This window comes from Chrysemys picta, chromosome 4 (assembly GCF_011386835.1).
Source record: "Chrysemys picta bellii isolate R12L10 chromosome 4, ASM1138683v2, whole genome shotgun sequence".
In the NCBI taxonomy this organism is placed as follows: Eukaryota; Metazoa; Chordata; order Testudines; family Emydidae; genus Chrysemys; species Chrysemys picta.
Window position 1 is genome coordinate 95,102,347 of NC_088794.1, and position 14,583 is coordinate 95,116,929.

Here is a 14,583-nt window from a genome sequence, read left to right on the forward strand (position 1 = left end):
TGATGCTCCAGCAGCCGGAGCATATCAGTTTGATGCTCCAGCAGCCGGAGCATATCAGTTTGATGCTCCAGCAGCCGGAGCATATCAGTTTGATGCTCCAGCAGCCGGAGCATATCAGTTTGATGCTCCAGCAGCCGGAGCATATCAGTTTGATGCTCCAGCAGCCGGAGCATCGACTCTTGCCTTCTGTCAGCAAGCTGACACCACCTATCCTCTTCAGCCCGTGATTCAGCCTGCCACCTCTCCTCTCATTCATATTGTGCTTTTTTGCACTCTGACATTGACTGCCTCCACGCATTCTGCTGTGCTCTGTCAGCGTGGGAGGTTATCTGGAGCTCTGAGAACATATCATCCCGAGTCTGCCGTTTTCTCCTTCTAATCTTCACTAGCCTCTGTGAAGGAGAAACATTTGCAGCTGGTGGAGGAGAAGGGAGAGGTGGTTAAAAAAGACACATTTTAGAGAACAATGGGTACACTCTTTCACATTAAATTTTGCTGTTCACATTACACAGCACATGTGCTTTCGTTACAAGGTCGCATTTTTCCTCTTATATTGAGGGCCTACCGGTTTGGTGTGAGAGATCACTCACGCAGTGCCAGGCAACAGATTTCGGCTTGCAGGCAGCCCTGGTAAGCCACAGTCTTTTGGCTTTTTTAACCTTCTTAACATGTGGGAATGGTTTCAAACAGTAGCACCCTCATTTCCCATACCAAGCACCCGTTGGGTTGGCCATTTAAAATGGGTTTGCAATGTAAAAGGAGGGGCTGCGGTTTCCGGGTTAACATGCAGCACAAACCCAACTACCCCCCCCCCAATTCTCTAGGATGATTACTTCACCCCTTCCGCCTACTGCGTGGCTAACAGCGGGGAACATTTCTGTTCAGCCGAGCAGGAACGGGCACCTCTGAATGCACCCCATTTCAACCAGGTGACCGTGAATGATATCACTCTCCTGAGGATAACAAAGGGAGATAAGGAGATAAGGAATGGATGTTGTCTGCATGCCAGCAAACACCGGGACCATACGCTGCCATGCTTTGTTATGCAATGATTCCAGACTACGTGCTACTGGCCTGGCGTGGTAAAGTGTCCTACCATGGCGGACGGGATAAGGCAGCCCTCCCCAGAAACCTTTTGCAAAGGCTTTGGGAGTACATGAAGGAAAGCTTTCTGGAGATTTCCCTGGAGGATTTCTGCTCCATCCCCATACACGTTAACAGACTTTTCCAGTAGCTGTACTGGCCGCGATTGCCAGGGCAAATTAATCATTAAACACGCTTGCTTTTAAACCATGTGTAATATTTACAAAGGTACACTCACCAGAGGTCCCTTGTGTGCCCTCAGGGTCTGGGAGCATGCCTTGGGTGAGTTCGGGGGTTACTGGTTCCAGGTCCAGGGTGATAAACATATCCTGGCTGTTGGGGAAACCAGTTTCTCCGCTTTCTTGCTGTGAGCTATCTTCATCATCATCTTCTTCGTACCCCGAACCCGCTTCCCTGTTGCGTGATTCTCCATTGATGGAGTCAAAGCACACAGTTGGGGTAGTGGTGGCTGCACCCCCTAGCATGCATGCAGCTCCGCATTGAAGCGGCATGTTTGCGGCTCTGCCCCGGACCTTCCATTTGCCTCTTTGGCTTTGTGGTAGGCTTGCCGTAGCTCCTTAATTTTCACGCAGCACTGCTGTGCGTCCCTGTTATGGCCTCTGTCCTTCATGGCCTTTGAGACTTTTTTCCTAATATTTTGCCATTTCGTTTACTGCTATGGAGTTCAGCTAGCACTGATTCATCTCCCCATATGGCGAGCAGATCCCGTACCTCCTGTTCTGTCCATGCTGGAGCTCTTTTGCGATCCTGGGACTCCATCACGGTTACCTGTGCTGATGAGCTCTGCGTGGTCACCTGTGCTCTCCACGCTGGGGAAACAGGAAATGAAATCAAAACTTCGCGGGGCTTTTCCTGTCTACCTGGTCAGTGCATCTGAGTTGAGAGTGCTGTCCAGAGGGGTCACAATGAAGTACTGTGGGATAGCTCCCGGAGGCCAATAATGTCGAATTCCGTCCACACTACCCCAAATCCGACCCACAAAGGCTGATTTTAGCGTTAATCCCTTCGTTGGAGGTGGAGTAAAGAAACCGGTTTAAAGGGCCATTTAAGTCGAAAAAAAGGGCTTCGTCATGTGGACATGTCCAGACTTAATTCGATTTAACGCTGCTAAATTCGACCTAAACTCATAGTGTAGACCAGGCCTAAGCTTCACAACACCTGTGGGAGGCAACAGATGCTCATTATAGTCTTTAATGTGTGGGTTGTCTACACTCTTTCTGGTGTAATAAATTGGACTCTTTCCAGTAACATGTCCAAACCGTGCAGTCCTTTCTCAGGGAAAGCTCCCAGTGGGCATCGCTACACTTGCAGATGTAGAGCGCTGTGAGTTAAACCCGCCTTCAGAGAGTGCAGTAGGGAAAGCGCTGCAGACTGTCCACACTGAGAGCTTCAAGCGCACTGGTGTGGCCACATTTGCGGCACTTGCAGCGGCATTGGGAGCAATGCATTATGGGCAGCTATCCCACAGAGCACCTCTTCCCATTCTGGCACTGTGGCTTGTGGGAAGGGAGCGGGGGGAGGGGCATTCTGGGTCCTGTCCCAATGCCCCGTGATGCATTGGTTCACATCCCAGCAATTTCTCTGCTTCTGTCCACAATTGGCGCCATCTTTCAATGTTTTTTGTGCTGCGGGCTCTGTCTTCCCTTTCAGTCTGCGGGAATGGAGCCTGAACTGCTGAGGAATATGCTGATGAGTCTCGCCAGCACATCACGTTTGGCAGTCGAGTTACTCCTTAAGATCCAAACTGACAGTAAGGACTCCGGCGATATTGACTCGAGTAACGCATATGACATGAGATTGCTTGTGGCATTCCCGGACATGCTCACCACTATGGAACGCCGCTTTTGAGCTCAGGAAAGAAGCACCGAGTGGTGGGATCACCTCTTCATCCAAGTCTGGGAAGATGAGCAGTGGCTGCAGAACTTTCAGCCCACCTAGTCTCCGAGTACATTAATTGGAAGGGGTATTTCTCTCTGATTCTCCAGGCGCTTGTGGATCACCATGGGCGTTTCATTGACATTAACGCAGGCTGGCCTGGAAAGGTGAATGATGCATGCATCTTTGGGAATACTGGCCTGTTCAGGACGCTGCAAGCTGGGACTTTTTTCCCAGACCAGAAGATCAACATAGGTGAAGTCGAAATGCCCATTGTGATCCTTGGAGACCCCGCTTGCCCTCTAATGCCGTGGCTCATGAAACCCTACACAGGGAGCCTTGACAGCAGCAAGAAGCGGTTCAACAACAGGCTGAGCTGGTGTAAAATGACTGTGGAGTGTGCTTTTGGCTGTTTAAAGGGCCGCTGGCGCTCTCTGTATGGGAAACTGGACCTGGCCGATAACCGCGGGGATGCTGTCATATCCACGTGCTGTACCCTCCATAACATTTGTGAAGGGAAGGGTGAAAGCTTCACTCAGGCCTGGACCTCGGGGGTTCAACACCTGGAGGCTGAATTTGAACAGCCAGAGAGCAGGGCTATTAGAGAGGCCAGCGCGGGGCTGCAAGGATTAGGAATGCCTTGAGGGAGCAATTTGAGGCTGAAAGCCACCAGTAATATCTGGTGCCCTGCATGGGAGTGAAGTGCAGTGGTTCCAATGTTAGTAGGAATCTATGTTTGCTACGCTGACTTGTGTACCTGTTGCTTTCCTGGGCTAAGGTATCTTTTACTTTATGCAATAATAAAGAATGTTTTCAAAGCCAAAAAATCTATTTATTGAAAAGAAACACAACTGCTTGGGAAACAGAAAGGGCAAGGGGGTGGGGTGGGGAACGGTACAATCACAGATTTGCATATGTCCCGTTATCATACTCAGCCTTCCTGTCTGGAGTGCTGTGCAATGAGTGCTGCACTTCAGGATGGCTAAACTGCATAGTGATGGGGGTTGAGTGCAGTGGGTAAGGGTCATAGTTTTCAGGGCTGGGTGATGAAGCTACAGGTGTTGGAAACAGCTGGTGGCGATAAGAACCCGGTGTGACAGGTTGAATCACAGAAACCACCTTGGGAACTGCCAACTGATGTGCCAAGACTACTTCTACCCCTGCTTTCCCTGCCAGCTCGGGTCTCCAGCACCCTGTCTTGCTGAGCCAGACACGCCAGTCTGCTCCAACACAGACCCAGGGTCTGAACCACCTGCCCCAAAGCTGCAGACTTAACCTGAAAGCAGCTTATAGAAGTGTTCCTGTCTTTAACACTCAGGTGTCCAACTCCCAAAGGGGTCCAAACCCCAAATAAATCTGTTTTACCCTGTATAAAGCTTATACATAAATAACTCATCAATTGTTTGCCTTCTATAATACTGATAGAGAGAGAGGCACAGCTGTTTTCCCCCCCCCCCCATCCCCTCCAGTATTAATACATACTCTGGGTTAATTAATAAGTAAAAAGTGATTTTATTAAATACAGAAAGTAGGATTTAAGTGGTTCCAAGTAGTAACAGACAGAACAAAGTGAATTACCAAGTAAAATAAAATAAAACATGCAAATCTAAGCCTAGTATAGTAATAAAACTGAATACAGATTAAACTCACCCTCAGAGATGTTTCAATAAGTTTCTTTCACAGACTGGACACCTTCCTTGTCTGGGCACAATCCTTTCCCCTGGTACAGCCCTTGTTCCAGCTCAGGTGGTAGCTAGGGGATTTCTCATGATGGTTGCCCCCTTTGTTCTGTTTCACCCACTTATATAGCTTTTGCATAAGGCGGGAATCCTTTGTCCCTCTTTGGGTTCCCACCCCCCTTCTCTATGGAAAAGCACCAGGTTAAAGATGGATTCCAGTTCAGGTGACATGACCACATGTCACTGTAAGACTTCATTACCCACTTGCCAGAACATGTATACAGAAAGACTAACAAGTAAAACAGAGCCATCAGCAGACAATTGTCCTAGATAATGGGAGCCATCAAGATTCCAAACCACCATTAATGGCCTATACTTTGCATAATTACAATAGACCCTCAGAGTTATTTTTTATATTTCTAGTTTCAGATACAAGAGTGATACATTTATACAAATAGGATGACCACACTCAGTAGATTATAAGCTTTGTAATGATATCTTACAAGAGACCTTTTGCATGAAGCATATTCCAATTACATTATATTCATACTCATTAGCATATTTTCATAAAATCATATAGAGCGCAACGTCACACCTGGATGTTGGGGAAAGTGGGTTGGAGGTGACACGGGGGCACAAGGGAAAGAGTTTTGGGACAAGGGCTGAAGGGGGGGCGGGCACGGTAGTGCTCCGCCTGCATGGCTACGAGTGCCTGGATCGAGTGCGCTTGGTGCTCCATGATGCTTATCAGCCGATCCGTGCTTTGCTGCCTGAGCTCTGCACTTTTGTGCCAGTGATCTGCATTCTGCTGGCGGATCCTCCTTTCGCTCTCCCTCCACTCCTGCGCTTTTAGCTTCTCGTTAAGTGACTGCTGCATTACTTCATGCAGCATGTCTTCTTTGCTTCTACGTGGCCTCTTCCTGAGTCTTTGCAGTCTCTCGGCCGGTGATAACATGGACGGCTGAGATCTCAAGGTTGCATTTGTAAAGGCAAAATGCAACACTTAACAGAGGCAGCATTGTTCACACCAGACACAGCAATGATTCCCTCATACTTAAAGAGGGCAAGCACAGTCTACACAATAGCATAATTTGCCCATCCCAAAGCGAGCGCACATAACCCACAGGAGCCCCAAAATAGTGAGTAAGCACAGGGTCAGAGGGAAAGATTGTTTCATGGCTGTACTGTCCTCTGGTTTCTTTACCTTGGGGAGAGCCAACAGCTGCAGGGGGCTCCTATACTGAACACTGTCCCCACATTTTCCACAGGAGTTTGTCCTGGAAGATATCTCGCTGCTGAGGAAGTAAGGGAGGGTCTTCTACTACAATGCAGCTTCTGCCCTGGCCCATATGCAGCTCGCAAGGGTAGCCATGCCCAGTGAAGTCAATGGCAGATAGGAATGCTCTCACCTCCCAGTGAGCCCCTTTCTGAAGGGGTCATGGTTCTCATCCATTTTTACACTGTAGGCTCATGAGCCAAAAATCACACAACCCTCTGTCACTGTTGAAAGGATTGTGGTCTCAGCAGGGAACTAGTTTGGAATGCGGGGTGGGGGTATTGGGGCTAGGGCTGGACGCAGAGGGCTGGAGGCGTGCTAGCTGGGGAATTGCTTAGTGGAGCCTTAACCCTAAAGTCTAGGGCTAGCGCTGGAGGCTGAGGCCAAAATATTTTGTTTCTGTTCTAAATGCGTTTCTTTGAATGTGGAATGATGGTGACACCAGCTTGTGGGTTGGTTTTGTGGAATGCTATGACAAACCCAGTGTGGTGCACCCCCCACCCAAAACCAAACAAAAAACTAACGACAGAGAGCTGAGATTTCACTAAAGCTGGGTCATAGAAGTCAAAGGTCTCTATTCAGAACATCACTTAAGCACCCACTGACAAACCATTGAAGCCAGAGATAAACATATGCTTAAAATCAAGCAAGTGGTTAAAGCCCAAGTTTTTGTAGGTATTTAGGTGTTGCAGTTACTCAGCGTTGCAATGCCTAAGGATTTGTCTACACTTAAAACTCTACAGCGGCACCGCTGTAGCGCTTCATTGAAGGCACTACCTCCACTGACAGGAGGGGTTCTCCTGTCAGCATAGGTAATCTCCCTCCTCGGCAAGAGGCACTAGGTTGATGGGAGAATTCGCCCACCAAACTAGCATGTCTTCTCTGGGGGGATAGGATGGTTTAACTGTGTCACTCAGGGGTGTGGATTTTTCACCCCCCTGAGCAATGTAGATCTACTACTACAGATCTGTAGTGGAGACCAGGCCAAAGTCTGACTTTCAAAAGGGGTTTTGTCTCCTAATCCATTTTTAAAAAGAGGCATAGGCCAGGTCTACATTACAGACCTATATCAGTATAACTACATCATTCAGGGGTGTGAAAAATCCACCCCCCTGAGAGACAGCTATCCTGACCTAACCCCCTGTGTAGACAGCACTGTGTCAATGGGAGAGCTTCTCCCATTGACCTAACTACTGCCTCTCAGGGAGGTGGCTTAATTACACTGATGGGAGAAACTCTCCCGTCAACGTAGTAGCATCTTCACCAAAGCATTACAGCAGTGCAACTGCAGCACTGTATGTGAAGACAGCCCCGTAAGCTCCTAAATCCATTAGACTTGCAACGCTGAGGACAGCAATGCCTAAATACCTCTATAAATCTGGGTCTCGTCCCTAGTCAGGAAAGCACTGAGTCCAGCATTAAAAACTACCTGTGACTTTAGACATTTTGGGCTAGATCCTTAGCTACAGTATAAACTACACAAGATGTGGCAGGGTAAGGCGGAGTAAAAGTCGTGTAGCTCTAACCCACCTCTGCTTTTCCCCGCTCTTGGGGCTGATGGGGTGTGCAGAGATTCACTCTGTTGCCCCAGGGGCTATTTCAGCAGCCACGAGTCACTGGGTAGTGCTGCCACTTCTGAAGCACAGAAAAACCTGCTGTTTGATGGGTGGGAGCAGATCCCAGGAGAGGCAGGGCTGGTCTGTGGGTAAAACAAAATCCTAGAGCTTGGGGAACCCTGGGGAGAGGCTCAGCTCTTGGAAAGTTCCGTGAGACTTGGATGGGTTTGGGGGTGGGACTAGGGTGCTGATTCCTCACCAGCTGTATCTGCCCCTGGAATGCTGCATGCACACAGAGTGGGACCTGGGTGCCCGCCAGGCAGCCATGGCCCACTCCCAGCCATGATGTGCACAAACACTAATTAAGATTGCTGCGTGCATGGCCACACAGCAACAAACCTGGCAAATTACTGCTTCTGATCAGCACGTGGTAAAGTACTAGGAAAACCAGCCAAGCCAGTCAAAAACTGGCCAGGTGGCAACCCTATCCCTGGATGAAGGGACACCCTGGCTAAACCCTTTTTCTCCTTCTGGTGTGCTCTCCTGCCCCCACACACTAGCAGTAGGAGGTTACATAGAGCCATTACCCCAGCTCTATATCAACCAAATATTCTTCTTACCCCTAAATTGGCTAGGCAAGCCAACTTTCCAACCTCTATGTACTGCCAGAGGAGAGCTGGCTGGAATTAGGCCCTTAGATTTTTTGTGAGGTGAGGGAATGGATAAGAGGGCAGTGGGTATGAGCAGGGGAGGTGTGACTTGGGAGGGGTAATAGATGAGGGTGAATAACTGAGCTGTGAGCTGTTGGGAATGGCTTGACAATGGAAGAGTGGGCTGGGAAGGGATGGATGTGTTGGGGTGGGGGAGGTGTTTGAATAAATTTCAGGGCAAAAGAGAAACCCTGCATGGTATGGACCAAAGTTGTGATGGACATAGTATAAGAACCTACTTAGATCTGCCCATCTAACCTTAGGGCTTTATATAGCACTTATCACTGTTGCAACTATGTGCTGAGCAAAATGGTAGTGCTCGCTCTCTCTCTCTCTCTCTCTCTCTTTTCCTTCAGGTCAGAGTGACCTTATGTATGTAGGATACATTTTAAATAACCATTGATCCTGGGGAGGGACATCAAAGAGGTGTATGTTTTATACCTTGTTCTCAAGACCATCAGGCTTGAGCCCCACCTGATCTTGTGTGGCCAGGAATTCTGCAGACAGAAATGCCTTGTTCCCAGAGATGGTCATAATTGAATTCCATGGCAACCTTTCAGCCATTTTTCCATAAAGAAAACTATACCTTAGAACTGTTTGAGTGAGCTTTGGTTACAGATATACTACTGGAGGATGAATGTTATGAGTGTTAATAACCAAGAGAATCAGAAACTGGACTGCTCATAATGGAAAACTGGTGTCATGATGTGAACATGTAATATCCATAATATATTGCGTAATGCTCATGCTGAGAGAAAGAGAAGTCTGGCACCTGAGAGGAAGGGTCATCATGTCATGGCAGTAATGACACATTAGTGACTCAATTAATAAAGCACTAAAGAGGTTGATATAATTAATGCCATTCAGCTTGGGTTTATGGAAAATAGAACCTGTCAAACCCATCTAACTTTTTTCGAGATTACAAGCTTGGTAGATAAGGTAATAGCGTTGTAATACTTAGATTTCTGTAAGGCATTTGACTTGGTACCACACGACACTTTAATTACAAAAAAACAGAACAATATAAATCAGGGGTAGGCAACCTATGGCATGTGTGCCAAAGGCGGCACGCGAGCTGATTTTCAGTGGCACTCACACTGCCCGGGTCCTGGCCACCGGTCCAGGGGGCTCTGCATTTTAATTTAATTTTAAATGATGCTTCTTAAACATTTTAAAAACCTTATTTACTTTACATACAACAATAGTTTAGTTCTATATTATAGACTTATAGAAAGAGACCTTCTAAAAACGTTAAAATGTATTAATGGCACGCAAAACCTTAAATTAGAGTGAATAAATGAAGACTCGGCACACCACTTCTGAAAGGTTGCCGAGTCCTGATATAAATTAACATGGCACACATTAAATGGATTAAAATCTGTCTAACTGATAGGTCTCAAAACGTAAATGTAACCAGGGAATCATCACTGAATGGTTGTATTTCTATTGGGCTCCCCTAGGGATTGGTTCTTGACCCCTAGACTAAAATTTTTATCAACGACCTGGAAGAAAACACAAAAATCATCACTGATAAAGCTTGCAGGTGCCACGCAAGTTCGGGGAATGAGAAATAATGAACACAGATCATATTGATATAGAGCAACCTGGATTGCTTGGTAAACGGGACACAAGCAAATGATATAAGTTCTAATATGACTAATATAAAGTTATACATCTAGGAACAAAGAATGTAGACAATACTTACAGGCTGGGGGACTCTGTCCTGTGAAGCGGGGACTCTGAAAAAGACTTGGGGGATATGATGGATAATCAGTTGAATGTGAACTCCCAGTGCGATACTATAGCCAAAAGAGCTAATGCCATCCTTGGATGCATAAAGGGAAATCTCAAGTAGGAGCAGAGAGCAGACCTCTTTACTTGGCACAGGTGGGACTGCTACTGGAATAGTGTATCCAGATACAGAAGGATGTTGATAAATTGGAGAGGGTTCAGAGAAGAGTCATGAGAATGATTAAAGGATTACAGAACATGCCTTATAGCGATAGACTCAAGGAGCCCAATCTGTTTAGCTTAACAAAAAGAAGGTTAAGGGATGACTTGGTTACAGTCTAAAAAGTATGTACCTGGGAACAAATGTTTGATAATGGGCTCTTCAGTCTATCAGAGAAAGGCATAACACAATCCAATGGCCGGATGTTGAAACTTGGCAACTTCAGACTGGAAATAAGGTGTACATTTTTAACAGTGAGGATAATTAATCACTGGAACAAGTTACTGAGGTTTGTGGTGGATTCTTAATCATTGGCAATTTTTAACTCAAGATTGGGTGTCTGTCTTTTCTAAAATATGTGCTCTAGGAATTATTTTGGAGAAGTTCTCTGGCCTGTGTTATACAGAAAGTCAGACTAGATGATCACAATGGTCCATTCTGGCCTTAGAATCTCTGAGCCTATGAAACCTGGCCACAGAATTGCATCAGGCTGCAGAGCAGTGGCAATAAGACTGCCCCAGGAGTCACAGGGCGGAAGAAACTAGACCAGTTCCAGCCACTCAAGCAGGCTCAGCCAGCTTGCTGGTTGGTGTATCTTCCTCACAGGAAAAGATCAGATCAAGTCAAATACGAGCTCAACTCCTCACCCTTCCTGCAGGGTATGGTAGGTGCCTGATACCAAGGGAGCTGGAACAATTTTTATAGTGGGGATGCTGATGATGGAAACCATGTTTCTGGTGTTTGTTATTACTGCTTCAAGCTGGGGTTGCGACAGAACCCCTAGTTTCAGCACCATTGCCTGATACGTGGCACTTCACTTCCAAGTCCAGTGTATCCTGTATCTAGACTAACAAGGAAGGATTACTGCCGCAGTCACAAATGCTTGCAACCCAAGAAACAATTCTGGGACAGATCTACATCTGACAGTCAAAAATAAACAAGCAGGAAAGATTCTATGTAGGTTTCTGAATTAAGTGTTGTGAAGATGAGGATGTGATGCTGGCAGACCAGGTGCCAGCTCATGCCAAGGCCTCTAGGCCTAACCAAACACTGCAAAATGCTTAGCTGGAAACCAGTCTGGCTTACCTGTGTGTTAGCATTGTTAAAAAAATGTGTTTAGACTTTGATATGCTTGTGAGTTGCTGCCTGTACTCATTTCACTTATATTATCTGTATCCCATGTTATAAGGTAGTATTTAACTGTTTGCTCTGAAACTGTAACCCCCCACAGACAGGAGAGAAGCAGTACCGAGTGTAAAATACTAGTTTCCACAAGAAATGTCATCTGCCCAACAAAAGAAGGCCCACAGACACTAGACAAGCCATTGTGGAGCATCAGAGGACAAAAGACTTTGAGTGTTCTCCCGACACCCATGAAGAGGAGACATGCAGGGGGACTTGTCCCATCAGTTTGAATTCTGGAGGAAGGTAATAAAAATCCCCGACAAGAAGAAACTGGGTCTCTATGCTGTTTGAACTGCGGGGTGAAGATTTCTAAGCAAGAGTTCCCCAGTGTGTGGCCTGGGTTAGCCCTAAAGGACACACACAGCTTGCATGCTACAGTAGCTTGTATTACCATTTGGGAACTTAAGACTAACTCATTTGTGTATGCAAAAAGAACAGGAGTACTTGTGGCACCTTAGAGACTAACAAATTTATTAGAGCATAAGCTTTCGTGGACTACAGCCCACTTCTTCAGATGCATGGGCTGTAGTCCACGAAAGCTTATGCTCTAATAAATTTGTTAGTCTCTAAGGTGCCACAAGTACTCCTGTTCTTTTTGCGGATACAGACTAACACGGCTGCTACTCTGAAACCTGTCATTTGTGTATGTTTACCAGCTTTAACCTTGTAAATAACTCATTTCTTTTTCTTACTTAATAAATCTCTACTTAATTTATTATGGGATTGGCTACAAGCATCGTCTTTGGCATAGGATCTGAGGTGCAATTGACCTGAGGTAAGTGACTGGTCCTTTGGGAGTGGGAGTAATCTGAATATCATTGTGACTTTTGGTGTAATGGACCATTTATCACAAAGGGAGGCTTGCCGGGTGGCAAGATAGAGGAGTACCGAAGGGGACTGCCTATGACGCCATGTCAAGGCTGTTTATAGTGCTTGAGGAGTTTACACTTGTTGCTTAGCTGGTGAAATCTAAATATAGACCACACAACCAGTTTGGGGTTTGTGCCCTGGTTTGTAACAGTTTGCCCTGAGACTGGTACTCACGTTCGTGAACCACTCCAGACAGCTTGACTGGGGAAACCAGCTCAGTGTCCTTTGATAAAATTAATGGTTCAGCTGCTTACAAGTATCCCACATACCTTGGGCACTTGGTGTGCCAAGGAACTATCAACCCCCTACAGGCTAAAGTAAATGCTATCCAAAATTGGCCTGTCCCTAAGTCAAAGAAGCAAGTCCAATCCCTCTTGGGCTTGGCTGGGTATTACAGATGATTTGTACCCACTACAGCCAAATTGCCACCCCACTGACTGACCTAACCAGGAAAAAACAACCAAATGCAGTTCAGTGGACTGAGAAGTGTCAGAAAGCCTTTAACCAGTTTAAGGCGACCCTTACGTATGACCCTGTACTAAGGGCCCCAGACTTCGACCAACCTTTCATCGTAAAGAGAAAAGCTGTAACCTTGGGAGTTTAATACAAGCCTGGAGTGGCCAGTATTAATTTTTAGAATCCTTGTGGGCCCCCACCTTCTGCACTTGAAGTGCCAGAGTGGGGAATTAGCCTTGACAACATCCCTGAGATATAGGTGAGTGTTATTCCCATTTTAAAGATGGGGAAACAGAGGTTAAGTGACATGCCCAAGGCTACAGCAGGAATTAGTGTCAGAACTGCAGTTAAAATGGTTGAGTTCTTCCCTTTCAGACCCTTGCTCCAGCCACTAGGCCACACCTCTCTTAACCTCTGTGCAGCCCTCATTCTGGGAAGTAAAACTTCCATGAAACTTCAGCCCTTTTTCCATGAAGGAAATTGTTTTTATTTTGAACAATGTTGAATGTATTGTGGCTACTAATGTACTGAATGATGACTGTTATGAAGGATGTTAAAAGCCAAGGGAATCAGAAGAAACTATAATGTTCCCAGTGGAGTCAGATGAGTGCAATACTCTGAGTTATATGCAGTGATGAGCTGCCAAAATATTAACAACAGGTTCCCTCCTCCTCACCCCAAGAGGTGGTTGTGCCCCCCCCGGGACTCCTGCCCCATCCAACCCCCCACGTTCCTTGACGCCCCCCCGCCGGGACCCCTGCCCCATCCACCCCCCTTCACTGTCCCCGACTGCCCCCTGCCGCCCCATCCAAACCTTTTTCTCATTCCTGATGGCCCCCCAGGACCCCTGCCCCATCTAATCACCCCTTCTCTCTGTCCCCGACTGCCCCTGGAACCCCTGCCCCTGACTGCCCCCCACCGCCCCATCCAACCCCTGCTCCTTCCTGACTGCCCCCCCCCCCGGGACCCTTGCCCCCATTCGATCCCCCTGTTCCCTGCCCTCTGACCATCCTGACCCCTCTGACCCCCCCCCACAACCTCCTGAACTCCCCTGCCCTCTTCCAACACCCCCTCCCTGCCCCCTTACTGCGCTGCCTAGAGCCGCTCGGTTGGAACCGGCGCCGGGGCCCGAGCCAAGCCAGACCGGAGCCGCTCAGCTGGGGCTGGGACCAGGACCAGCGCCATGGGGCCCGAGCTGGGCCAGGCCGGAGCCGCTCGGCCGGGACTGAGACCGGCGCCATGGGGGCCGGGCCGGAGCCGCTGGGGCCGGCGCCGCTGGGGCTGGAGCCGGGGGCGCTTGGCCGGGACCGGGGCTGGGGCACTCGGCGGGGCCAGGCTGGGGGGGGCCAGGTCGGAGGGAGCCACTCGGCCGGAGCCAGACTGGACTGGGCTGTGCGGCGCCTCCCCTCCCTGGAGCCCTCCTTGTGCCCCCCACCCCAGTTTACCTGCCTGCTGCTTGTTTCAGGCTTCCCGCGAACATCTGATTCGCGGGAAGCAGGGGAGGGGGAGGAGAAGGTGGGCGGAGCGTTCAGGGGAGGAGGGGGAAGTGAGCTGGGGCTGGGGGCGGGGTGGACAGCTGCTGAAGCTTTTGTTAAATTTAAAAGCCCTTTTAGAACTGGTTGTCCCAGAACAACCGATTCTAAAAGGGCTTCTAAATTTAACAACTGGTTCCTGTGAACCAGTGGGAACCGGCTTCAGCTCACCATTGGTTATATGTGATGTATACAATATTTAATACATTGACTGAGAAATGGATGTATAGCACCTGAATGGAAAGATCATGGTAGCTTGTCATACTGCTCATTAGAAAAATAGTACTAGTGACACAATGGCAATAGGTTTGCATCAGGCTGTAGTGCACAGGCAACGAAACAGCCTGGGAAGTCGTAAGGAAAAGGAATGTTGGTCTGGTTCCAGCCAC

At 47.9% G+C, this 14,583-nt stretch overlaps 1 long non-coding RNA gene across 1 annotated transcript in view; it reads left to right on the plus strand.

The window, feature by feature from the left end:
- LOC112059791 (uncharacterized) overlaps positions 1 to 11,520 on the plus strand; it is a 33,695-nt gene extending 22,175 nt beyond the window's left edge. Inside the window, exon 4 of the long non-coding RNA XR_002889068.3 lies at positions 11,383 to 11,520. This is a non-coding gene — a long non-coding RNA (uncharacterized LOC112059791). The remainder of the gene's footprint in view (positions 1 to 11,382) is intronic.
- Positions 11,521 to 14,583: the final 3,063 nt, after the last annotated feature.